This window comes from Venturia canescens, chromosome 10 (assembly GCF_019457755.1).
Source record: "Venturia canescens isolate UGA chromosome 10, ASM1945775v1, whole genome shotgun sequence".
Taxonomy (NCBI): domain Eukaryota; kingdom Metazoa; phylum Arthropoda; class Insecta; order Hymenoptera; family Ichneumonidae; genus Venturia; species Venturia canescens.
The window spans coordinates 10637032-10664558 of record NC_057430.1 but is presented as its reverse complement, the minus strand read 5'-3'; the positions used below and the strand labels follow the sequence as shown (position 1 = coordinate 10664558).

The following is a 27527-nucleotide window of genomic DNA, read 5'->3' as shown; positions in this document are numbered from 1 at the left end:
AAAAAGTCGAGAGAATTTGAGTTTAGAGAGTAAGAGAAAAAACGATGATTTCGCGTATAAAATGTTGACTGGCAGCCATCGGATCTTTCATCTGCAAACGTATCCTTTACTTTTTCTACTTTTTCACAAGCCTCCCATGCATTTTTTTCTTTACGAGAGTTTCCATACTCTGTACAATAGAAAAAAGGCAGGTCGAAGTCCCGTGTTCTCATGTGCTCTTCTATTTTTACACGGATATATTCTGCCTCGGGAATATATTGATGTAATATTTTTTATAAATTCACATCGGTGCACTTGAGGATCGAAAAAAAACGAGGGAGATTAACACGGAAAGAGAGAACGGTGAATCGTGGAGGTACACAGCTTTTGAAGGGGCTTACGACGAGCCTATGGGAGCAGGGTGGGTGCGCAGGAAGAATGGTGGAAAGCAGAGAGCAGCTTATCATAAAGGATTTACTTGATGTTTCGAAATATCAGCTTCGAACCTCCATAAATGAATTTCGTGAATTTCACGTGAACATTACATCATATTTTCCTCGATAAATGATAAATTTCCATGATAAATCGACACATTTTACGATGACATCGACGAGTCTCGATTTTTTATAATTATTCGACTCCACAACGCTAGTTATTTATGAATCAATTAAGCTGTTGATCAAAACGATAACAGCAGTACAACGATCATGAAAATATTGCAAATAATTAACTTCCCAATGAATGATTGATTGCTTTATTTCGAACAAGTTCCTCATTTGCAAATGTTCTGTAATTTTTTGTGATCGATTTCCTAGCTTACGTAAAATTATCCATTTGAAACTTAAAAGTCTACTCTAATTAGACGGGCAAAAAAGACTATTTTCACGAATTTTTTTGACCGGTATAAATTATAAATACGGATATAAAAAGTGTGAGGCTTAAAAATACACTCTTAAAATACACAAAATTATATTTTTTTTTATTTTTACTTTACTCAGTTTTCGTACAAAAAAATGAAGGAGAAGACAGGTTGAAAAAAAAGATGGGTGTGCGGCGCCGTTGATAAAGTCTCTGGAATGAAGGATCGGAGAAAAAAAATGAAAATGGTTTGAGATTCAATAGGTCAATGGCTATATCACATATCATACGATTTTTTATTTTTTTCAAAAACTACGAAAAATCACGTTTTTTTCATCGTTTTTTGCAAAGAAAAAATAGTTCCGCTCGAAATGACAAAATTCGTATAATTTTCGCTATAGCCATAGTCACAAAAAACATAATAAATTTTGAGAATAGCGCGTTTAATCAAAGGCAGCTACGCGGTACCGCACTGGGCAGTGGGTATTAGCGCGCTCGGACAGCCAGCTAAACGTCGCTCAAAAGTGCACTTGGACTGCTCAGATCTTAATAAAATTTTAGTAAGATACTTTGAAATATGTACACTTTCGAAAAATGCAATAAAAAATCGATTTTTTGAAAATTCTAATGAGGATAGACCCCTCAATCATAAAAACTCAACGGTTTTTTATCCAGCAGAGAAAGAGAGAGAGCCTAAGAGACAGAGACATCGAGCGAATAGACGAAGTTTAATGTCCCGAACGCGAGATACGTTGGAGCCCGCAAGCACGTCAGTTGTGAAACAAAGTACTCCAGGCTGGATTGGCCACTGGCCAGACCAGCAGCCTGACGAGGTACCTCACACATACATTTCTCTACCTCACGAGAGACGTCCCTTCGTCCATTTCTCGCTCCCTAGAACTATGCCTCTACACAGCATACCTATATACATATTAGAAGATATCCGCAGACTAGAAATATATAGAACCAGGCATCGTGTCATTTCATGCAGTGTTTCGGCGCTGGTCTGGGCACCATTGTGAAAAGAAGAGCGAAAGAAGAAAATATAGTCCGTTGGTGCCTTAGGATAGGGTGGATGCAAATAATACCCGGTCGAAAGCAATTTGGCGAACGTGGCGCAATCTACTCTCTAAGTAGTAGCTTCCTGGTTATAGTCAGACGCCAACGTTCGAAAGAAAGTATAGGACGCGGGCCAGGCGATATCTCCCTTTTTCGGAGCGTTATGTATGCCCTTGTGTTTCGTGAACGCATATATACACATAGCTTTGGATGTGGCAGTCACAATCTTCCTTTTCTATCCCTCATTCTTCATTCTCGTACAGACTAATGACAGGTTTTGAATTTTGATTAAAAAAAAAAAAAAAAAAAAAAAATTTGCGAGACCTTTTGTCGCTGGTGACATTGAAGGATGGGAGATAAGTCGGTGCCAAAATGATATTTATTCGCTGCTGTGGAACATTCTTCGATTTTGGGGACTGAGAATGAAATACTTGGAGGGTCGAGAGTTAAAGAAGATTCATGGGAGTTTGGTAGTTTATTAAATACTTTTGGTAATCAGATTTTCACTAGTTTTTATCTGTTTTTGGTTACAAGGTTTTTATACTCGACAAAATAATATTTGTACGAGTTTAAAATAAAGGTTCTCGTGATTTTTTACTCTCGTGTTTTTTTTCCGTCTAAATAATCATTGAAAGTTTGTTCTCCAAGGAAGAATTTCGACGGGAAAATCTTCGCCGAATTTTACAAGGGAGAAACTTGGAGTACAGCACTATTTTCTTTATACACTGGCGTCAGCTGGCACCTTGAAAAAATTAGAAAGAAAATGGCTTCAATACATCCAACTCCTTTTTCCTCGACGCAAAGAAGAGCGACCTCATTGAAGAATCGTGTCGCATCCCTCCCGGCTAACAAGTAACGGGTTCCGCCTCTAGCAGCGATTTCTTCCGTACATTGTGTTCAATTTTCTTGCAAGTCTCTCGGTACAAATATGAAAAAGAGTATAGCAGGAAAGTTATGGTTTGATTATCCTCAGACATATTTTCCAAATTTTCTTCACTGTTTTTAGAAGCCTCTGCGGGAAGTGCTCTGAGCATTTATCTGGTTTCTTACGAGTTATGGAAATCGCAGGAACACGAGAAATAAAAAGGGGAATCATGGAGGAAGAATAAATAAGGTTTAATGTATGAAAAATTTCAACAAGTTTCAACGGAGCTATTTTTTCCTCGAGCAAAAGTACAAAAGTTGGACTCCTGGATGGACGAAACTTGAAAATCTTATAGTCGAAGCTAATATACCGAAAGGGGAGAGAGTATTCACAGGAAACGAGTATTCCGAGGCCTCGTACCGTTTCGTGAGCTTAGCGAAAGTCAACTTTATGTACGTACACATCACATATATACGTGTAGATCATTCCTACCATCGTTGGCAAGTTTCAAGTTTTTTTTCCACCCTCGATCCGTAGACTCCGCGAGTCCTTTATCCATCGAGTGAACCTCAATCTTCGTCCAGGAGCTCGTATTCTCTCCCACTTTAAGTACAACTCATTCTGCAGTTTGCCTTCTTTTTATTCTCCTTCTTCTCCTCCTCCTACTGCTTCTTTTCTCCCTTTTTTCCAGTATCTGGTTAACATCGCCGTTGCTCTTGAACATAAAAGTGTAGTCCGCAGAAACTCGAATAATCCCTTCACTCGAACCGAGAGATCTTTAGCTCAGGGGACTCGAGACTTGCAATGGAACGAGTAAAGGCAATGTCAACCTCCGTACGACCATTATTGCTGTACAGATATCATCGAATAGAGTCCAAATGTATCGAAAGCTTTTTCACTGACATACCAACCCACACATCGTTGATCCGATCGGGCAGTCAGTTTTCCACATGGATTACCTCTTTCATAAATTTATATGAAAATTTATCCTGGTACGATTTATATTAAAATATGTTTATTTTGAAATATGCATTACAAAAAATTGACATCGGTGGACAATGCTCGCGCCAGGATGGAAGAGAGTTTCATTCGTCATTGAACATTCTCCATTGCCTCTAAATTTTTTTTTCTCCAATACATTTTGCAATTTCATCAAAAGCGGTTTGACGTCGTTTCATAATTTGCAGCAAGCACCGAGTTTACCTTGAAAAAAATTTCAAATTTGATATTTCTATTGTTACAGATCCAAATCTCTATGTGGGTGGAAAGTAGCTTACGCTCAGGTCATGTTTTGGAGCATGAGAAACTTTAGGGCTTGAGCAAATGCGGTTTCTAGCTTCATACGCTTCGATTAATCCTCGGGCTAAGCTGATGAACGATAATCTTTTTGTGTACCCGCAGAACTCAACTTACCACTTCGCTTTCACGTTGTTACGCAACGAGGCATCGTTTTCAAGAAACTGAGAAGGATATTAAGGGGCATGGGTGAAGGGAGCAAGAGAGAGGAGTTGAGATGAGATGTTCGGACGGTCGTGCCCTCTGTTCGAAGTTGAGCGGAGAGTACTTTGCCAAAGAAAGCTTTAATCTTCAGCTGTAGAATCTTCACATCTTCCAGCACTGTTCTCTGCATATTACTCCAATACTTCTAGGGTTTCCAGCGTGTTCGATAAGTTTGCAGAGACTTCAAGTGCATCGATAATTTTGCCTTAACGAATCTCACGGAGTCAGAGTCGAGGCTTGTTGTAGAATAATTCGATATTTTCTGTCCGAAGGGCACGAGGTAGAACATTTTTTGATATTCTTCGATTCGATTGAAATACACCGAACGAGCAGTCCTCCACGGACCAAAATATCTGTAAGCTGTTTTCAAAGCTCAGCGGTAAACAGTTCGGCTGAAAGAATCAGGCCAATGGCAGTTTGGAGAACGAGAAAACTGAGGAGAAAACAGTGTCAGTGGTATTGTCACCAATTCTCGTGTTTCGAATGTTTTGTAAGGACACAATTGAAGCAGAATCGCATTGAATTCAATCCTATGAAAATAGTTTTAGAGGTCGCATGTGTGCAAGCTTTTTGTTCCATTTTACAATAGTCACATTTGCATTGTCCATTGTCTGTGTACAACAAGTAGAAGAATAATCAATCCGAACAATCTCTGCGGTAATGGGCAATTAAAAATGTAGTTGAAAAGTTGATTTTTTGTTTGTTACGTTCGCGTTGTAGGATAACGATGGAAAGAAGGGAACGTTTTTTTTCAATGTTGTTGAAAGTCGTTGATTGATTTTGACATAAATTGGCAAAGGTCATCCCACTTCGAGAGTTAATTGCCGTGGAACGTACTCAAACGCGTTATTTCATTGGTGTTTTCAAAAAAATAAGAAAATACAAAAAAACTGACACCTCTAGATTGTCATTGACGAGCTTGTCACACAACAATGTTGACACGTGGATCGCATATGTGAAAACAAAATGGTGCCTCTAAAGCCATCGACTAATTTTATATACGTGAATACGTGTAACGAATAACGGAAAGGTTCATCGTCCTATTGTTGGGGCGTGCTAATGATGCTCAGCACCGCGTACTAATCACTCGAACCACACACACACACACACACACACAGCCGCTTTCTCGTGGCGTCATCGATTGATGGAGGAATAAGCCAGTGACTCGACGCCACAGGCGTTCGTTTCTCTCTCGCTCTCTTCCCCTTTCCCCTTATCTCTTTCCCTCTTTTTTTCCATTTCTGCTAAGCTTCTCAGGGAAGAAAAAGCAATTTCATACCTCTTCAAAGTCGCGAGCGAGACTCCTCAGCCATCAATTTTTTTCCTGCCCTTATTTCTAACCCTTTTACGTGCCTTCAGTTTTCACAGATTTCATGGATTTTATTCGTTCGTTTAATTCCAATTTCGATGTCAGGTTTTAGCGCTTTGACCTAAAATTTTGTTCAATCTTTTCAAACCTGGTTAAATTGTAACTTAATTTCAACCATTTAAACCCAATTGTAATCTCTATTTTTTTTATTCATTCGTGTCCCTAAAAACTTTGTTAATTCCTCCCTGATTCTATTTATTTTTCTTATTCGCTTGAATAAATACCACCTTTCAAGATGTTCGTATCAAAGTTGACTCTTGGCTGTTGCCCTTAACAATTCTATTTCGATTACTTTGTCGAGGATTTTCGTCGTTTTTTATATGTGAAATAAAAGCTGGCCAGGTAATACAGTGGGAGTGCGTCTCAGCTGAGTCCATTCGAGACTTTTGTATATATAGATGGCCTCATTTACCAGGTCACCTCTGACTTATTGCTCCAGCTTACTTGTTCACCTCTGAAACTTCTTCGTCTTCTTCTCTCTCTCTCTTTTTTTCTCGTCTAGCTATCCGAACAACACTGTCCTGGTGAGAACTCAGAGCGAGAGAGTAAATGGACTTGGCGTTATTAAAAATTTCAAATTAGAAATACAGATATACGTGAAGGGTCGAAAAAATATGAGGCCATCGTTAGAGAGATGGTGGAATTGCGTCATGCTCGAAATCTTATTTTTGCAGCATCTTACTTTTTATCTTGGACGAGAAACACGATATCTTTATCTTTAGTTGAGACGAGAATTTTGAAACTTATTTCCGTCCAACGGAAAGCGTCAGTTTATTACCTTTTCCAAAGTAAATAACCGTGTTATTCATCGCGTTGAATTTAATCGAGTATGTAATATTTTTCATGATTCTTTCCTGAAGCGCACAGGAGACGATAAATTTCGTGTAATTGAAAGAACGTTTTCGTTTCTCACAGGTTAAATAGTCAACTCGAGCCGGCTCGAGGCCAAATTTTTTCTTCATCCGTTTTCATTGTGTTGAAATACTTTATGAATAAAAACCCTTTGCTGGTAAAAATCGGAAGAACGTGAAGTCTCTCCTGTCATCGAGACTCGAAGCCAAGTATTAAAAAACGTCGAGGCGAGCCTCGCCTCGTCTCATATCCTCGAATAATCCGATTCCCGGACCTTCCCTTCTTTTTTCATAACTTCACGAGAAGTTTAAGAAAGAATTGAAAAACTTCAATATTCCTGGGACACGTTGAAAGGAACGTGTGCATGAATGTTTGATAGGAAGTGGGATGTCGAGTGGGTCGATTGCCAGATTCTTTTCTGGAAAGTTGGACCAAAACAACCATCAAAGGAAGAGGTAATAACTAGACGAATAAATGATTGAAACTCCGAAATCTATCGAGACTTGAACTTGCTCCAAATGAACTCGATCAAAATCCCTCGAAGTTCTCAATTCCCTTGAGACTTCATCGTCGAAGGTTAGTCAGTGTAATGTTGCTGGTGAAAGATGATCCGCAACAAGCAAGTGAAAAACGAAGTTTTGGTGAATTTCGTTATACTCTGAAGTTGCTTCGAAGTCTGAAGGAGCCGGGGGGGCCTGGCAACAGAGAAACAACGTTCGTAGAGCATTGTACGCGGATGGCACACACGATATTCGCATTGTAAGTTGGCCAACGAATGGCTACGACGAGGTAGAGTGTTGTGGAGTGCGTCGGAAGCGCGAGGCATGTATCGCGGGCAATACTAACCCGATTAAGCGTAGTTAATCCAATGGGAAATGGACCGGGTATTATGGAGAATTTCAAATAATAAACGTCGATGTGAAGTCGTTGCCGGATCGTGGGGGGAAAAGCGAAGGGTGAAAGGGCGCGTGGGGGGTTGGAGAAGAAAAAGTGTCGGAAGGTTTGAGCCCCGGAGGTGTTGATCAAAACGAAGTTGGAGTCTGCAGGCCAACATATTAGCAAACAAAAGGGCTTCGACTCGCCTCATTTAGCCCCCTCAAATAGTCCCCGTTAAGACCTTTGGTTAAGCAGCTTTTCATGGATGCAGAACTGGTTCAAAGGAAAACGTTTTCACATGGTCCTCGCGAGAGAGCAGGCGTTTAAGCTTGTTACGGTTATCTGTTATTGCATCTCAACCGTTAAGATTTTAAGCTGTACTATTGGACAGCGAAAACAGGATATTAACATGCGCCTCTCTTATGTGCATTTTAAGCTGGATCGCTGGAGCGCATTATCATAGCAAAACTAAATTCGTAATGTGTTATGAACAATCGGAAGCCTCTTGCGCTTTGCAATGTTTGCTGTTAATGCTCATGAAAATTGGTGCTCAATATCGAAGGGGTCATCGTCAACGGTACAGATATTCCTCGCCTTTGTGATATCTGCCCTCGCTCGAAATCATTCGATTATTTGTCCATCACACATAATGAAATCGCGCGCCGAAAGCATCGTTGAAGCCTTGAGCTCCCGGTAACAAATTGGCTATAATTAGTTACTGGAATCGACTTTTTCAATCTTCGTGTCGACACGAGCGCTTCCTCACTCCCCCCCACTTAACTTGTTATGCCTGCCATATTTCGTTCTCTATTAATTTTCGTACTCGATACATTAGTTATCCTCGGGTTAATATCGGCTGGTTAATTGAATGCAATTATTTTCGATCCACATGTTTAACTGCCCCCCCCCCCGCTCTTCATCATCTCTTTTTACTTCATTCTCTCTCTCTCTCTCTCTCTCTTTGCTCTCACAAGCTTTGCTCAGTCCTTCCTCGCTCGCTGGTTGGTATGGCGCATATCAACTGGATAGCCAGAGCGGACCGAGTTAATTTCGCATTCGCCACAAGCATCCCCTCCCTATTCCAACTGGATGATATTTGGAGGGTAAGCGATGCGTGCAGTGTCGCATCGTGGTTCACCCTAGCCGAAAGCAGACTCCATCGACGTATATATATATACGTGCACATGCATATAATTATATGGGACATTCAACGTCATATCGATGATTAAGTATTCAATAACCATTTGTGCCATGACTAATTGACATCGAAAATTATTCAATTAATGATCGAATGCCGGCTTCTTTTGTATACGATTGTCTCGGCGTTTGAAACAGCTTCAAGTTGACGAATTCTTGAATATTTTATCGGCTCGATGAATTAATGGGTTTATCATCCCTCAATTTATTATGTCGCACGATAAAAGTGCATGCGACGAGTGGTTTTCATACAAAGCGATGAGAATCGACAATTTCGTTCTATTCTGGATTCCCCGTTGCATTGAAGAATTATTTCAGGAGAAATTGAATTTCCTGCTTTCATTTTGGGTCGGGTTATTTTGCAACACAAACGAATTCATGTCTGTACCGTATCTTATATTTTCGGAGCTTTGTTAATTCATACATTGTACCGGATCTCTGATGCTCTGCAGTGCGACGGTCCTCTGATTATTGGAAATTGAGTTACGCCGAGCACCACAATGTTCTTATTTTTATATTCAGCTCATTGAAATTGACGCTCACGAATTGTTTGCGAAACATTGATTTTATTTTTGAACTGAGTTTTTTCAGTGGTTTTTTTTTTATGGAAATAGGATATTTGGAGGAATGGATTTGGCTTGTTAACGCTTCTTCTTCCATCCACTGACTATTTCTTCATTCGGATCAATACGCGCAGCAGAATGGAACATGAAAGGTCCTATACCGTCGCATTACGTATGTTGGGAGCCCTGCCTACGAGCATCACCATACAGCATTCACACATTCTTGCTGTACCAACCGATCCGTGACATCGGTACTGTCGTTAATCCTTTCGCGTACCACACACATCGCTTTTGACCCGATGCTACAAATAGTGAACTCTCGTTTCCTCTTCACCGGAATTGGATATTGTTCGACCAATGTCTCCGGATATTGAAGAGGCTCGATAGACAGACACGAACAATTAAATTATTACGTCGAAGCTTCGCTCGGATGCATCCACCCATCCAGACTGCAAACAAAATATTAAGCTTCGTGAATAACTCACTACTGTCGTTCAATTGTTCAAAAGTTCGACGAAAACTCGATTTCTCAACTTTCTTTACAATGAGGGCAATTCGATTATTTATCAATCAGACTTTACTTTGTCTGGTCATCAGGGTCGCAGCTTCCGGTCGTAGAAGCCTGGCTTTCGATATTCCCGGCGAATCTGCCGACGACGACATTGTCTATTTCATTGAGTGATTAAATAATCAAAGTTCAGGAAGCAGCCTGGCAGGAAAATGAAGACTTTCCGAACCCAAAGTTGTCCAATTCGACGGAAGATCAATTTGTCGAATTATAAATTGCTAAATTCCCGAACAGTATCAATTTCCCCGGAGATAAATACCACCGAGCCTAAAATTGCTGGCCACGCTAAATCTTTGCTCGTAAATTCCTGGCATATTCCATTTTTTGATATTGCAGCTGTCGGCGCGTAACCGTTCAATATCGTTGATAACATCACTATGATAGGTTTAGCCTCGTACAAATAATTAGGGCATGCGTTGGCAGCAGCATTGATGCATGGCCTGGGTGGGAGGCTTATCTATATATTTTTTGGAGAATGATTTAAATATTCAATTACGAGAGGATGAAAGATTTTTTTTATATTCGCTAGAGGGTGATTGTGTGGCTTTCGTAGGGGTGGGGGCGAACTTTGTATATGAGGTTTGCGAGTGTCCTGTGTAGATAGGAGAGTCGGAAAACTTTGCACCTCTTATTTACTGTCGCTTATGTGGGGAGCCCATCAGGAGTCTTATATTTATACGTAATAGTATGAGCGATGTAGTGTGAGGCTACAGGAAGCACAGCTTCCGATTTCTCCACCTTTTTCGTTCTCAAGTTCGAAGGGAACACGAGCGAAAGTTTGGGGTATGGGAGGGAAGAAATGGGCGACATGGCATTTTAATAAATCGTCGTACATTTTATGCACGAATGAAAAAGCCGGCTCGCTTCCTCGTCTTCTCCCTGAAAGTGCCGGAGTGTGCGGCGCGCACGGTTCTTTCTCTTTTCCCTTTTCCTCTTCTCCTGCGCCTTCCTCCAGGCTCATTCGAGGGTACGGAAAAGATTAGAAAAAAGCGGCCTTAGAAACAGAGCCCGAAGATTGAAGGACTCGAAAAGCGCGCAATTATGGAGTGCTTCAGGAAACGAAAATCGTATGAATTTCTCTCGGTATTTCAAATCCGTATGCGAAGCCTGGAAAGAAGAAAGAGAAAATTCGGAGCTCGAGTCTCGAGCTCTCCCGCGTACTTCCTAACTCTTTATTCCCTCCTCAATTTGTACGTCTTCGTTGTTTCGTAAGATCGTTACTGAACAAACTGGATAACTCTCCCCCATGAAAAGAATTTATATAAAAAATTTATGTAGTATTGTACGGAAAGAATATTCTGCGCATATAAAAAATATATTTTTTTCGACTTTCATATATACTGAAAACGTTTCGATATTCGGGAGACGGTTAATTATCAAAATTTCTAAACTTAGGATTTTTTAGATTCTCTTCTCTCTTGTTCGTCCACTGACCGGTGGATTTTGCCAGGAGCAGGTTAAGAGCATTGAGTGCTCGAAAATGATTTATCGTGACGACGCCAGGCGAAGTGCAACGCCTCGGGAGTGCCTCACCGTACTTTTATTGTACGGACAAAAGTTTTGTCAACATCTGACAGGGCAGAGTGCAATACCTTGAGGATTGACGTGCTCAAGAATCATCGAGCGTTGGCATAACGCAGTGCCAAGTGTTCGAAAATCAAACTAAAATCCGTTTCTAACAGATTTATTCATCGCGAATATAACGATTAGGTGGATATAAAAAATATCAAAAAATGTGATTTGTGATTCGCCAAATTTTTCCCCACTGAAGCAATATAAATAAATAAAAATACAAAACACTTTGCATACGCCACGACACCTTTTACGCCGGTCGCAAAGATTTTTTTATCACAAATTGCACACACATTTGACACGACCGAAGAGGCCAGCAGCGGGATTCTGTAACTCGTTATGAGTCGGAACGTTATGGTAACGATAGGGACTCCTGTGTTAAAACTGTCGCTATGAGTGCATAACGACAGTATAACGAGTTACAGAATCCCGCAACAGAGGCGAATTCGCACCACTTCACTGCTCGTTACGAAATTTATCCGTCGCGATTTCAATAAAAAATCACGGGGATTACACTTTACTATGGGAGGCACCACCGTCGTTGATGAGTCGGGCTTTCGTTTTAACATTATTTTGGTATGAATAAAGACAAGAATGAAGGAAAAGATGGGTCCCTTATAGACGGGCGGTGACGCTTCGCTGACGCGATAGCGCTTCATTCGTAGCCCTCTGACGGATTCCCGTGAAACGAGAATTCTCGCCAGCGGATAAGGCTGTCCCGTTCTAATACAAATATATGAATCTTGTATTTTATCGATGATTTTACCGATTTCAGTATATAAATCATGTGTTGTGTTGTAATTAACGATATATTTTTTTTCATATTAAATATACATGTTTGATAGATACGAAGTACAGTTTTTTCAATTTTGAGTGAATATTTATTGAACGTATATTTGTCACGTACCAAACATGTATGATTGATGTACGGAATACTATATATGTTTTCGATGCTTACATTTTTGTTTGAGGTTACACGTTAACGCCTGTAAAAAAAATCATTCGAAAAAGTGTTTATAAATTTTCAAGCTCAGCCAATAACGAAGAAACATAACATCTCGGAGACACTTGGAGGCAAAATATGATTTTATAAATGAACAACCTTTTTTTCCAAATACATATTTTTGAAACCAACTGGAGGGAGGACATTGCAGCGAACAAACAACGCCATTACAATTTCTAAGACTTTTAGATAACCTTATGACGTATGTGTAAAATTTTTAAAACAATATATTTTTTATATACGCGGAATATTTCATACTTTTCATCCAATACTACGTATATTTTAAATATAAATTCTTTCTATGGGGGCCACTACCTTTCTGTTCGATGATATTGATCGAAAAGGGTTGAACCGCTAAGAAAGCTTTCGTTTAACTGTCTCGAGGGAACCATAAAAACCTGAATAACTTTTCACGATCGGTTGAGTCTTATCAATCCGTAAATTCACTGATGTGCAAATGGGGGGGACTCGTCAAATCACAGCGCTTCGCTGCGAACGACAAGCATACAGACGTAGGTATAAATCTGTGTGTAACTTTGCAAAGTGATGTTGTGGGTAACCGGATAAATTCATATGACTAAACACATCGGGTTGGTTTCATCCTGCGCGTATTTTTTGAGCGCACATACGTACATATGAACACACGTGTACATACGAACGTAAACAAATTTGTTATATACATAAATAACGAAGATCGGTATTAAGCTCGAAAGAGTGTAATTTATGCATACCGCGTATACCGAGGGATTGGCCGGCCCGAGTTGTACAGGAAATGCTACGAAAAAATTCATAGAGTTTGGACGATGACACAGGAGATCAGTCGAGTACAAAAATGAGGACGACGAAAAAGCTGTTCGAGCAAACAACTGCTGTCTTGTTGAAAAGATTTTTCAATGAAATAAACAAAGTTTTAGCTAACAGTGACGGGTTATTCGAGGATCGTTTTTCCACGTCAGCAACAAATGGTTCGATGAAAAAAGTAGTGAAAAAGCGTTTTATTGAGAGGACACATTAATCCTCGATAATAAAAGCGAGCGTTTTACATGAAAAAAGAAGGAAACAAACATGAACGGCATCCGGTGATTTTCATTGAGCTCGGGAATCCCCTTAATATATATTTTTGAACATTTATTCCTGGCGCTGCTACAAATATAAATGCGAGGCAAAAGCGAAGCGGTGATTAAGCTTGATTGGATGAAATATTTAAATATGCAGTAGATTGGAATGATGAATAATTAAATGATATGTATCGATCGTGGGATTCGTCATGCAGTGGGATTATTTAAAAATTATTTTTTCATATGAAACTATGGATAGTAACAAACTTTCGAAGGGATTAAGGAGGTCACTTCCTGTGACAGCCGGGTTTTTCGTGATTCTTTCCCAGTGAAAAAAAAAAAAAAAAAAAAAAAAACATTTGGGAGGTCCATTTATCGACAATTATACTTTCCACATACTTGGAAACACTGAGTTTCAGTTTTCAAATCAAAATTTTCTGTTTAAAATACTAGAAAATCTTCAATTTATAATATTTTTGTGTCATTTTGATTCAGACGATAGCCACTGCTTTGCATCGAACGCTTTTTCGTATTTTCATTTCAAATGAACCAAAATCCCTCAGAATTGGGGAGACCGTGGAGAAACACGTGCGATCCTGTGGACTGGTGTACCTCACCGGGTCCCCCCAAAATATCAGAGTTTCAAAATTCCCCCATAGAATTGAAATATCAGTAAAGAAAACCTTCCAAATTTAAAATACCTTCACTATTTTCCTTCGCAAAAAGAAAATCGTGAAAATCCCAAAAGCTCGTGCTGTCCTACGTGCCGACCCCCTTAACAGTGCCTTAACAATGGCCGAAAAACAAAAGTTTTCCATATATTTCCTCATGCTTTATTCCCATTTTAGAAACTAGCAATATTCTTTCCCAGAGGGCGAAAGAACGCTCCGTTTTCTGAGGGGGGAGGGACGAGGGGCTGATATTAATAACGAAAAAGTAAAAAGACTTTATCGGACCGGAACAATCTACGAAAAATGAAAATTAAGAGGGAAGAAATGAGGGGTTGAAAGAGGGAGAAAAGGGGGAGGGGGGAGGGGCGTAAGAGAATATGGGGGCGGAGGGAATGAGAGGGTCTCTCGATCACTCGGTAGCACCTTTGCTTCGAGGGTTGAGGTCTTATCGCCGGCAACGACACGTAATCACGCGAGGTACCACTGCTGCTGGAAGCCTTTCTCTTCCTTTCTTCCTACACATGCTATACGGTAAAAACACATTCGCCCTCCCTCTCCACCTCCAGCAAACTAAAATCGGAGCGTCAGGATTCAGCACGCGGCCCACATCGTGCATGGTCACTCCCCTGATTTCGATCGTACTCCATTTTCTTTCTCCCTTCCTCCCGACTTCCTCTCAATCTCGCCGAAGCTTTCTCCCCGCTGGTGCTGCTTCCAAAGTGACTCGTTAAGTCCCGAAGAAAAATGACATTCCTTCGCCTTCGCCCCCCCCCCCCCCCCCCCGCCCTCTTCCGACCCTCCTCCAGCTGACTAATACTGGCGACCTAGTCGGTAATATTTGTTCTGCACCTGCTCCGGCCGTCATTAAATTTCAAGGGAAAGTGAGCTCGAATGAAATCACAACGAGAGCTCGCCATGCTAGAATATTCAGATAATTGGGGTGCTCCAAATTGAGGAAACACTTTTTCATTTAACCGGAGATTATGCCACTGATCCGCAGGGGCACGGAGCGGTTTTCTGAAAAATCGTCCCGTTCGAGTTAATCTCGTCGTTCTCATTGAGCTCGTTTTCATTATACCGAGTTTAACGGATGTCAATGAATCTTTCGACTCGCCGATCAACATGGAAAATAGGTTCGATTATTGGCATTGGTATCTGTACGAAATGTCGAGCCCTCTATAGAACTGCAGAATGGTCGCAGAATTCGATAACGAGGATCTTCCTGCAGGAAAGTGCGTTAAGCAATCCTAGAAAACGTTGTCGATCGTCAATGTATGCTCGAAAGGATCTGTATGTATGTAGCCACAACTCACCCTCCTGGATCGAGAGAATTCAGCGAATGGTACGAGACGGCTTTTGGTCTGCGCGTTAAACCGCCACCGCCGCCACCACCGCCCCTCGTACACCTCGGTGTTTAAAATCGTAGGAAGTGGAGCACGCGTCAGGCTTCCAAGGGAGGACGTATCCTGACACTCTGGTTCAGCCGTTGCTACCATAACCGCACATTTTAAAGATGAGACGAGGGGTTACGATACCGCGAGAGATATGCGAACAGGGGTGGGTGATCAACACTGAAAAAAATCCACAAATATCCTTGAGAACCGATAGCGAATGGCGAGTTAAGGGGAGCCACTTGGAAGGCGATGACAGCGCTTCAAATTCGGGGCATTGCATCGATTATCCGAATAAATCACTCCCGCTTAACCAGCTTACATTTCACCCTGTCGCAATGATTTTTTTACACATCGAATTAGCAATCGTTGAACATTAATATTAGCGCGAACTTATGCTTCAACTTTATTTGCATCTTGTTGGTTTACGACTTTGCAGTTTGTTGATTAAAAGTTTCGCGAACTTTGACCCGGCCGATCTCTGTCATTTTGGTTCGCCACCACGAAGGGTTTTCCCAATCGCACGCTTCCTCTGCTCCTCTCTCGCTTTCTCTCCCCCTTTCTCGTCCCTCCGTCTCTCGGTGCCGGTATATGCTGCACGCGCGGAGGCCACTCGCAGACTGACTGCAACCTGCGTGGGGCATCGATTTTAAACCGCGCTCAAGACACTCAGGTCGGATGGTGTACATACTCTACGGTGGCGCGCTATCGGTGCGGTGATGTTGAGGGAGTTGCGGAACGGGCACGCGCGCCTCCCTTCCCTCTTTCTTCCGTCCCAAGCCTCTGCTCCCCCGCATTTTATTTCTCTTTCTCCATCCACACACGACGAATTTACCACCGTTATCAAAAGAGCACGAGAGCAACACAGCGGAAAACCCTTAAAGTGTGCCCGAGTAGAGAGAGTAGGAGCTGAGAACGTCGCGAAAAAGATTGCCGAGCGAGCGGACCTACGTCGTCAAAAAATCACGGAAACTTCTTCATGCAGCTTTTTACTCGAGTGAAAAAAGCTGTCTTAGTCTGCCCTCTGCGGAGCGTGATGGTCGCTCTTATTTATAGAGATGCGCGACCAGTTGAACGAGGTTTGAAAAATCAATTGGATGCTTTATCGAATATCTTTCTTGTTGTTCGATTGAATCAAACGATTTCGCTGAATCGCGATTGAATCTCGGATGGCACCTATTCCGAAATTATTAAGTTCTTGGAATGTAACAATCCGAACGGAATTATAATGTTCAAGGTCACCTGTGAAACTTGGTTAATCGATTCCTAATATCCGGCAGAATTGAGCCTGCTGAAAAGTTTCGAACGATCGGACACCGCTACGCTTCGAGGAAAATCAGCTCGACCCACGCCAGGGCGAATGTCGACGAATATTTCTCGTTCCATTAAGAAAGTGGAACAATCGTTCGAGGGATCGTTAGCGACTCGAGTGAATAATTTGAGTGTGCGTCGCTGGGCAGTTTTTCTTTCGTGTACTCCGAAACGCTGGCGATAGGGAGACGCAAAAGTTTCGACTCCCTGGAGTTTCAACATCGATTGGAGAAAATTAGGAGCGTCAGTCGTGACCTGCTGAGGTCCGTTTAATGTCATGTGGAATGCAAATTTTCGGGGTCTCTCGTCGATGCAGCCTCTTTCACATGCTAATTCGATGATCGATTTCTCAAGAAAGTCCCCCGTGTTCCACGCGATCCGCAATCGCTCAAAGGCAGAACTTAAGAAAAATTGGTAACCGCGTACAATCCGCTGGGTAATCGCGTCCCATTCTCGAGCCCTGTCTCCATGGCTTTAATGCGAGGAAATGAATATTTACGACAAAGTTGACGTTTGCTTGTTAGATTCGCGAAAAATATCGACTGCCGTAAGCCGATGGTTTTCCGAATGCTAATAGCTCAGCGAGCAGGGACCGAGGCTCGTTTACGACCGGTATTTAGGCATAAACGTCGAATATATTTGTATCCACAGTCGCAGATGCTCACCGCGATTAATGCATGAATTACACGTTACATGCTTGCAAAGCTTGTACATATTCTCGAGACAACGTGGAGGGGCGAAGGGAGAGAATCGTTAAATGGATTTACCCTACGCTTTGTAAATCCTCCGCCAGTACAGCAAAATAATTAAATTGCACAGCAACGAAGACAATCTCGTTTGAAACACTAAAATACACCAGAAGTTTGACGAGAACGAGCAGGAAGGTATGGATTCATGAGGATGGGACAAACGAGACTGCAGAATTATCGTGTCGAATTTCTCCGCGTAGTTTGGTTACCCATACTTCCGGTTGTTTCCAGCTCTCCCCCGCCGCCTCGCTCTTCCTTTCCTTTCCTGCTCGAACGGTTCACGCTCACGCGACGAGCTCTCCCAATCGTTATTCAAACAGACACACATACATATGTATCGAGGGGTTCGTGCGAATTTGAATCGTCCGCGATGAATTTGGACCAATTCTTTTCTTCATATTACGAACTCGCCCTACGCAGGTGCGTGATCGATCGGCGTCGAGTCTATTCGACGTGGAAAATCAAGAGGCGATTTCATCCCAACTTGGACGATTTACTCGTTAGCTTTTTTTCCAGGTTCTAATTATAAAGGCGATTCCCTCCTTGCGAGAATCCCAGACTCTGACGTGCTGTCGATTTTCCCATCGAACTTTGAGTTTATAATTAGCATTGTCTGCTCCTGAGACTAGTTGAATCATCCAAGAATTCACTGGTTTAGAACACGATGGTCCATATTATAACGAATTTCTGGGCGCGTCCGTCGTATATACGAACTCTATTGCAAGGCTTCAACATTGCGCGCCCCCGGATTAATTTTGTCGATGAATTATAGCCCGATGTCTACCAGGGTTGTCTCGCAAATTATATACGTGTGTATACACCTGTGTATGAGTATTTATAACGTTGTACAAGGGGATTCAGACTGCGTGGTACATTTACTGCTGGACGGTTTCATCGTTCGCGTCTGGGACCGGTCAATATTTTTCTCAATGTCATCAGCGATTGGATCATAAATAATCGAGTATTATGGGATCGAGTGAAGGGAAATTGGAGGCTGAGGGTGATTACGAGAATGTTTTTATTCCTAGAAATCGAGTGATTGAAAAGGTTCGCGTCAAGAGGTCTTGAAGAGCACTCACGTCTCTGCCAAGGAGCATGGAATCGAAGCTTTCAAGTTGGAATACTTTGAATACGAGTTTAGCTAACAAATTTTTGGCAGTTTTCTTCGAATTAAAAAGTTCATTATGCAGTTGCATATTGCTGAGAAAAATAATGTTGATCATTTGGGTTTTCTTAATTTTACCGCAAATTAAGAGTCGATTGTGAATCGCTCTGTACAGATTGTTCGCTGTGTGCTATACATCAAAAGCTTCCCGTTCTCGCGCTTCGAATTGTCGGACCACAAGTGTTTCGGACGTTCCAAAATACACGCCGCTTTCTCGGCAACGAAACACTCTCGCGTCGGTGTATGCGCTCCCAACCGATAAAGTCGACACCGGTTGGCATCTGGAGGGACCCCAACCAACGGATGAAAAAAGCAAAAGAGAAAATAAAAAAGTGCGCTCGAGGTACACAGGGGAGGCTTGTAGCTAAAGAGCAGCCGGGAGTAAAAAGCATCTTTCGCGGTTAACCTCTGAGCTTACGCGCAAGAAAACTTTATTGGGAAAGCTTCTTCTACGAGCTATTAAGCCTGCCCCCATTCTGAGCGCAGTTCTATCATCTTGTATTATACTTTCAACCGCGGGAAAATATTATCATTTTTTTTCGCCAGCAGGATGAGAAATGAAATAACGATTTTGCTTCTACAACATTTTATTTGGATCGTAACTACAAATTTTTCTTCACATAACTTTGTCCAATGAGACGAAAGCCATTTCAAAGCCATTTCGTTTCTGGATGGACGGAAACAACTCATCATAGTGAACTTTTCGGTATGGTTTCAAGGATATTTCGAGAGTACAAAGACATTGTTTCAATGTGAGAAATACTGATTTTTACATGATTTATGCGTGAAGTCTGATTGTCGAAGCTTCTCAGCTGTGCACAATGTGGAGATCGTAATTATTGTCTGCAACGAAAATTCCAATTTTTTTTCCATCTTTATGTATTTTTCTTTCATACGAACCTATATGAAAACCCGAAAAAATTGTGAAATTCTATATTTTTAGCGAGTTTGAAAAAAAATGCTTCTAAAGAACAAGATCACTTCAACGCCCTGTAAATATAGAATTTCGCATATTTTTCGGGTTTCTATAGGCCCATATGGAAGGAAAGTATGTGGATGTGGAAAAAAAATGTGGAATTTTTGTTGCAGACAATAATTACGATCCCCGCATAGTACGCTAAGAAACATCGACAATCAGACTTCGTGCATAAACCTTCGTTGCAGAAAACAATGAATTTATTTGACTTTCTAAAGCCGGACCCTCCTTAAAAGTATTTGTAGTTTCTCAAGAGTAGCGAAGCTTCAGAATTTCTTCTTGGTTCGCCAAGAATTCATTCAATAAGTTTTTTGACTCTCACCACATCATGAGCAATGTATATTCTCAGAGCCCGGGAGTTCTTTCGATTATTCTCTGACCGAAGATAGCTCGATGGAAAAAAACGAAAGAAAAAATTCCACGCTATCGATCATGGGACCGCTGATTCGAAGAGAAACTGTCGTATTTCCAGGTGGCCCTTGACTCGCTACGTGTTCCGGGTGCGTAACGCAGTTTTCCCAAGATCGACGACCAGGAAGAGGAGCAGGCGAACAGGTTCTGTGCTCATATATATTTAATGGTCAAAAGTAATCGAGCACGGAGGGGATAAAAGCTCCTTCGTCCCTTTGTTTCCTTCCCCGTGTGTATGCTCGGACTCGCGGTCAGGTCGTGCGAGAAACAAACAACCCCTGCCATTAATAATTGCTTTGATAATTACGTTGGGAGCAAGTGAATGTATGCGGGGGAACAGCCTGATCGTGTACGTCTAAGAATCGGGAGGGTTGTGTGTGGGATTGACACGCTTTTGCATGGACAGGCCGGAAGTTCGCGAATGCATAAACAGAGGCCTTTCGCGTTCAGTGATTATCGTGACTTTTAATCTCTGTGTAAACGCACACATACGCTCTGTCTGATGTTCTTCCAATGGCGATGCTCTTTACATTTTAATAAACTCACTATTAATTTTCTCAATTGCTCTCGAACATGCAAGTTTGTTTGTTCAGATGAAACCCAGTAATTTGTAGGTGAATTTTAGCAGCTTCGTTTCCTCCACGAGCTTCCAATTGTCCGACCAAACTCACCATTTCTCCTTATCCGCTTTTTTTTCTCTTTGTTTTTTCTCACTTTTGCTCCTATCACATCCCCACGAGTTTTGAAACAATCATTGATCCGGCACCGGTCAACAGCAGAATATTTTTAAACTATCGGCTGAGGCCGTGTCTACACGCTTTGAATAATTCAAAGATCGTACGGATGGACTGACCACGGTCCACCATTTTGCTGAATCCTCGAGACTCACCTTGGCTAAGTGCAACGAATATTTTAGTCAGTGAGCCTGGTCGATTTCACTGCCCTCTTTCCACTCTAACCTCAAAAGTATTGGGATACACAAGAGAGATGAGCAAAGTGGATACGTTAGAGCTTGTTACATATACATGCTGCAATGTATCTTCTCAGCTGTTTCTACCGGTGTGTTCTCGATACCCATGTAGGGTTTTACAAAGGGCCCAAGATCGGCCCAGTACCGGCAGCCACCACTCCGATCTTGGCGCGGTAATGGCAGCCAAGACTGGCGGGATGATGGCTCAAGCACGGATGATAACTTCGGCCCGTTACCGATTGCCGTTCTTGGCCCAAGATCGTCAGCCAATTGCTGATACATTATAATGGCGCATCAATGGCAATAAACTGGGAGCTTTCGATTAAACACTTTTGCAAGAAAACGAAAAACATGACAAAATTTATTTTTTTTTCACTGTGTATTGGATTTTCTAATGTTTGTGATCTCAGACCCTTACCGTTCCGAGATTCTGAAATCAATTATATCGAAGAAAAATGTGTACACATGTGGGATTCGATCTACCTACCTACCTAACACGCTCTAACTTAACGGACGCACGCTACCTACTAGACCAATTCGTCATTGTACCAACTGTGTCATAAAATTCTTGATATGTTGCAAAGGATGTTTCGAGTGATGTATATGGTGATTTCGAATTGTTTGAGTGACCTACTTTGAGTTTTGTTACATAAAAAATTGTAATACTAAATTTTGACGATTTACAATAGAATAAAAAATCTATCTTACACTAAATTTATTGATATAGCAATGGAAGTTTTGATAAATTTCTTTACATCAATGAGTTTTAATGAATTTCTCTCAGTGATAAAAGCTTGGATCATATTTTTTGTAAAAATATCTAGATCAAATTTCTTTTCCGGCAACAATTTTGATGAACACTATTTCTAAGTGACGACTGTGTTGGTCAAATTTGTTTACCGCAACAGTATTCATGAAAATTTCTTACTTGCAGCGATGAAAGTTATGGTTTCATTTTTGGTGTAACGCAGGAAAGTTTTGAAAACATATTCTTTCAGCGATGAAAATTTTGATGAAATTTCAATATTTTATATAATCATAAAAATTTTTATCTCATAGCGGAGAAAGTTATGCCTAAATTTTTGAGTAGCAAGAAAGTTTCCAAATTTTGGTTACTGTAGAGAAAATGTTTCCAAAATTTTCCTGCTACACAAAAAATTAAAACATATAACTTTCACCGCTGCAAGACAAATGTTTATAAATATTGTTGCGGCAAGCAAATTTAACCAGAACTCTCATCACTTGAAAAGGAAGTTCATCAAAGTTGTTGCCGGAAAAGAAATTTGATCTAAATTTTTGTACAAAGAAAGAAATAAAATAATCCAAACTTTCATCACTGGGAGAAATTCATTAAAACTCATTGGTGCGAAATGGGCCCTCTGGTATTGCACTTCTATTGACAAATTTAGTAATACAATAGTATACAGTCATCGGCCCAAAAATGGTCCAAAACTGGTAAAATTCGCTTGGCCAATGATTGGTTACCATTCATGTGCCAAGTATTGCATTTTTACCGGGAAATATATAGTAAAAAATATTCAAGGTTTTCGGTCATCAGCCGATAATGGCCCAAGACTGATAAAGTTCGTTCGGCCGATCATTGGCTACCATTCAAGGGCCGACTGTCGGTTGCATATTGGCAAAAATATTCTTTTTTTTTATACGGCAGCCAATAAACGCCCAAGGACGGGGCCAAGCTTGGCAAAATATACTCGACAAGCCATGCGTGGGCCAAGCATTGGCCCTATTGTCAAGCTTGGCGTTTCCTACATGGGTATACTCTCGCTTGGTACGATAAGAGTTTTCAATAAAAAATAACACCGAAGCAACGTGGAGAAAATCGACCGACTCTGTTTCTTTACTCTGCATATTTTATTATTATTATTATTATTTCATTTCATATTTTAAGGAATAGTCATAGGAAGGGTACATCGATTTTTCTGGTCTTGCTCCAGGTCAAAGGCATAAGTGAACTTTCTGTCGAATCTGGAAAATAATTATCGTTGATGTCCAACGTCTGTTAGGGAGGGTTTGGATGCCCGGGATCGTAACTTATCGTGTTCCTTCGAGATTGAAAATCGTCGAATTCTGAACTGTTCCAAAAAGCTCAGGTCCGCAAGGACGAAGCCGAAAGCGTCGAATGTTTTTGTCCAATTTCGGAAGAAACGTATCAACGAATTTTCACGAAGGACACCTGTGAAATTCCCGTAGAAAATAAATTATTTACGAGAAAATGGCGCGGACAAAGTAGACCCGTAACGAGAGCTTTGCCGGGTGGTTGAGTGAGCGTCCAAGTAAAACGTTCACAACGTGTCCACGTCGATGGCAATGGTTTACTTGCCTCCAGACGTGCTGTACACGTTCGCGGAGCTCCACCTAAGCCTCCGCTACGGTCCGTCTCTGCTCAGCTTCATCCTTTATTTTCTTTACTTCGTTCGAGAGATATCGAGGATCTTTTTTATTCAAAAGTAAAGTACACCATGGGTCACTAGCTGGAGGTTGTACGTACTTGACATCCAGGTATCGCGAAACTCAACCAACAACCTGGCGCATTCGATCTTCTCTTCAATTCCATTTATTAACGAAATGAAAAACAAAATTTGGATTTCGGCAAAAGTAAAGATTGAAATTCGCACTCTTTCGAGGATCGGATCCGAAAAAATTCAGAGCTACCAGCGTCCATGGAGCGCCATGTTTTTTCAGCTCTTCGAAGAACTCTGTACGAAATAAGAGCTTGCAACCGACGATGAAGAAAGTGCGCCGGCAGAGCGATAGTTCGGCTCTCTTTTCCATGAAAATGGGAGCCCAAAAACGCCAGGTTTATTCCATGCCGCATGAAAAAGTTAGGATCTCCGGAGCTTCTGTTTCTCGGCTGTCGGTAACTCCCGTTCAAGTGTTTGTAACCCGAACACACTGCATTTAATAAACTTTGTACACACGTAGACACGTCGAAACGATGGAGCGTCGGTGAAGCATGCCGCACACCATGTGCTAACTTAACTGAAGGGATTACGAGCTTAGTTAATGGATGCCCAAAGCGCGTATATACACAGTTAGCGGTAACCGCGCGCGCGGCTCTTCCGTCCTAACTGGGAAGCTTCTGGTTCGGATGTCCTGTATGACGTCGGGGCAGGCAGCGCGGCCAGGGTTTCGTCTCTGGTGTACATACAACCTGGACAGAATCCACCGACGGGTAAACGATGGATTCGCGACCCCTCCGAGTCTTTTGCGATAAATCTCAGATTATGCGGAAGGGGTCAGTAGGGGGAATGTTGGATGAGGCAGTGAGAGAGAGAAGGAGCGAGATGGGCGAGGGGGAAGAGGGTAACAAAGGGGGCAATTGATGGGGCGAATTGTAGCAGTGAGCGAGACGAGGACGAAGCGACTCCTCATGAATTTTCTGGTCTTTTTGGCTTTTCTCTTCATCCCAGGGGCTTGCACGTTAGCCGGGAAAATACCGCTCGTTCGCGGTTACCATCACCACTGCCGCACCGAATAGCATACCACGTTTGTTCCTAGCGCACGACGAAAATTCCGAGGTTATAACGCACGCGGCATTATCTCGGTGTTGGACCCTCCGCATTTGCTTCTTCCCGTCGGTGCTCTTGGTTTGGTTATTTCTTGTAGACCGCGCACCGGTTATTCGCTTTTGCTGGTTCCGCTCTCGACGGGGGGAGGAGGCAGCCTGAAAGAGGCGGGGAGGTTTCTCAGGGAAGCTTTTCTCGAAGGTTGAAAATAATGAGGATTAGTATGAGATGAAAGAATGAGCACTGAGACGACGTTGTTTTGTATACTTTATGACTGCGTCAGTTTTCTCTGGCCTTTATTGTTATTGTTATATTTTTTTAACGACGAGTACACGGCTGGAGCGAGTGATGGATGAGACTGCGTTCTCCGCGGACGGGGATCATTAGTTTCAAGGCAAAATATTCTCCTTTCCGATTTAGTTTCATTTATTTTATCATTTTTAATATTCTTCGACTTTTAATATTCAAGCGAAGCTTGGAAGGAGCATTGGAAATCATCGGCCTCTGGGAAAGAGCCTCAAATCTCTCGCGCTGCTCGTGAAGATTTTTTAGGAAAATGATGTTCTAGTTTAATTCCCCATTTGAGAAAAATAAAAGGCTTCCTGTGGCTCTCTTCCCGTGGCGATAGTCCGAGCATACCTTCACTTACTGTGATTTCTGGACAATTCGAGTCCCCCGATTCCCCTTCGGGGTGCAAAATCTTTTCGATCCATTTACTCGGAACTCGCTGGTCTCTCTGGACTCCCTCCAACCTATCTTACCAGCTGGCAAACTTTTGCACAAAAGTTGCCGAGATCGAAAAGCTCGGATAGAGAGAAAAGGGCTCTCCGTAGAAGTGGTGGACTTAAAAATTTTTGAGGGCATAGTTGGATGGAATATGTAGTATATAGCGATTGGTTAAAGACGCTCAAATCTTTTGCCTTCTCTCGAGGGTACAGAACACTGAGATTACTCTATCTCCCACTCTCTTCATTCCTCTATCTCTCTCCGTGTGCTATGATCCTTATCCAACGTTCGACGGTCCGTGGGATATGAAATCTTCGACGTGTATGCGCTTCGCTGCAAGTTTTTTTCTTTCTCTCTCTCTCTCTCTCTCCTTCTCTATTTCTCTCGCTGTCTCCGTCTCTCTTCTCTGATATTCTCTGCTCTTCTTGCTCGGTTACTTATTGCTCTTGCAGTTTAGCCGGTGAAAACTTAGCGTGACGTAGACCGGTTGATGGTCCGCCCAAAGGGCTTAGGATCTCGCTCTCTCGGTGCTCACAAATCTAGGATGATATTGGCACGACTCCTCGTTTCTTCTCCTTTCTCTCTTTTCCTTTTGCTCTCTCTCTTTCTCTCGAGAACCTCTTGGAAGCTGACGCCCGACCTTCGACACTTTTTCCCCCTGCTGAAAAGCTGTGGAGCTACCAAGTTCATCTTCGACTTGCCAATTTTTTCCTATCTTAGCAATCCCAGGAAAACCCAGACTGTAGAAAATCTAGCTTCGATGGGAATCAGCGCTTCACCGTTGGGCAGAAAACTTTGGCCATTATCAGTTTACCAATCAACGAGCTCGCTTCGGAATCATTGACTGACTTGACTTTTATCCGTTTTCTTGCTCACTTCGTTCCAATGTATTTAATCAAATCGCGCTCGTTCAGTTTTTCCTTTTGAATTTCTTTGCTAAAGATCGGTACAACTTACAAGAAAACTCGTAGCGTTCACCGCGAAGCTCATACGCTTTTAGAGAGGAAGAAATATTTCACAGTCATTGTGCAACGCCATCCCGAGTTTTCAAGTTTCACTCTCGCCACGCGGAGAAACTCCGCACGGATTGTAAGTTGGGCGGTGTTAGTGAGTCGGCGCGCGATTCCAGTCAATGCTACACGCGCACGTAAATAACTTCTTCTCTCCGTTGCTCACCGTACAATATTAATTTCCAATATTCTCGCCGCAGCTTATTGCGCACGAGCGCGAAAAATTTACGCCAACGCACCTTCAACCAAATGGCCGGGATTATGTTCGTCGAAAGAAAGCCGGAAAAATTTATCGTCCTTTCATGCTTCCCTTTCCAACAGAGAACGTTTCTTTTCAACTCTCTTGACTGTTCTTTGTTAAGTCTTCCAACGCTGTACGAATCTAACTTTTCCAGTGGCTTCCAATGGAACCGAGTTGCGCGGACCATCAAATGATTTCACTTACACCGAAGAAGCTCGTTCCACTTCGCTGTCATTTACTCATCATCGGAATTTTTTTTTTTAATAATGTTACGTCCAGAAGGGACGAGCAAGTTACACAAGATGCGAGGTTGAGTAAAAGTGTGCGAAACCGGAGAATCGTTAAATGTAAGTTTGGTTCTTCCCTTTCAAAATTGTGTTCCTTAAGGGGGCCACCCCGTGTGGCAGTTCATTTTTTTGGGGTTTTTTCGCGATATTTTGAGGCTAAAAATAAAAACATAGACTTTTGAAATTCGAAGGGTTTGTTTATTGGTATTTCAACTCTGTAATGGAATTTTTCAACTCTGATATCTCGGGTAGATTCGATGTAAAACTACTCCACAGGAACCCATACGATTTTCGAAACACAACATTTCAATTTTTAAAAATCTTTAAAAGCCCGAAAATCCTTTAGTTTTTAATATTTCTGTATGATTTTAGTTCAGGCCGATAGCCACTGCCTCACACATCAAAGCGGTCTTTGCTTATTTCATATCCGATAAACCAATCCCCCGGAATCGCGGATACGCAAAAGAACTGCGAAAAAACCCCATAAAATCCGGCTCCCACACGGGGTGATCCCCTTAATAAATTTCTCAGAATACTTCCTTGAATAAACTTTAAAATTGTATTTCCTTGTTTATCATCATTTCTCCGTGGCCCGTACAGGACCTTGGTGGCCTTGGCCACCATGAAAAAAGGGGGCCTTGGCCAAACGAAACGAGAACACTGAAAAACGAATCCGTTTCGAAATATTCATAATTGCAATATTCGTCCATTGGAGATTAAGCCGAAGAGCCAGCCTCGTGCAGCCCACGCGAAAGTACTGTTATTTCGCATAG

At 41.9% G+C, this 27527-nt stretch overlaps 1 protein-coding gene across 1 annotated transcript in view; it reads right to left on the bottom strand.

The window, feature by feature from the left end:
* Positions 1 to 15989, bottom strand: part of LOC122417104 (discoidin domain-containing receptor 2-like) — an 82200-nt gene extending 66211 nt beyond the window's left edge. Inside the window, exon 1 of the mRNA XM_043430365.1 lies at positions 15304 to 15989. The gene's annotated coding sequence lies outside the window, so the exon portion shown is untranslated. The remainder of the gene's footprint in view (positions 1 to 15303) is intronic.
* Positions 15990 to 27527: the final 11538 nt, after the last annotated feature.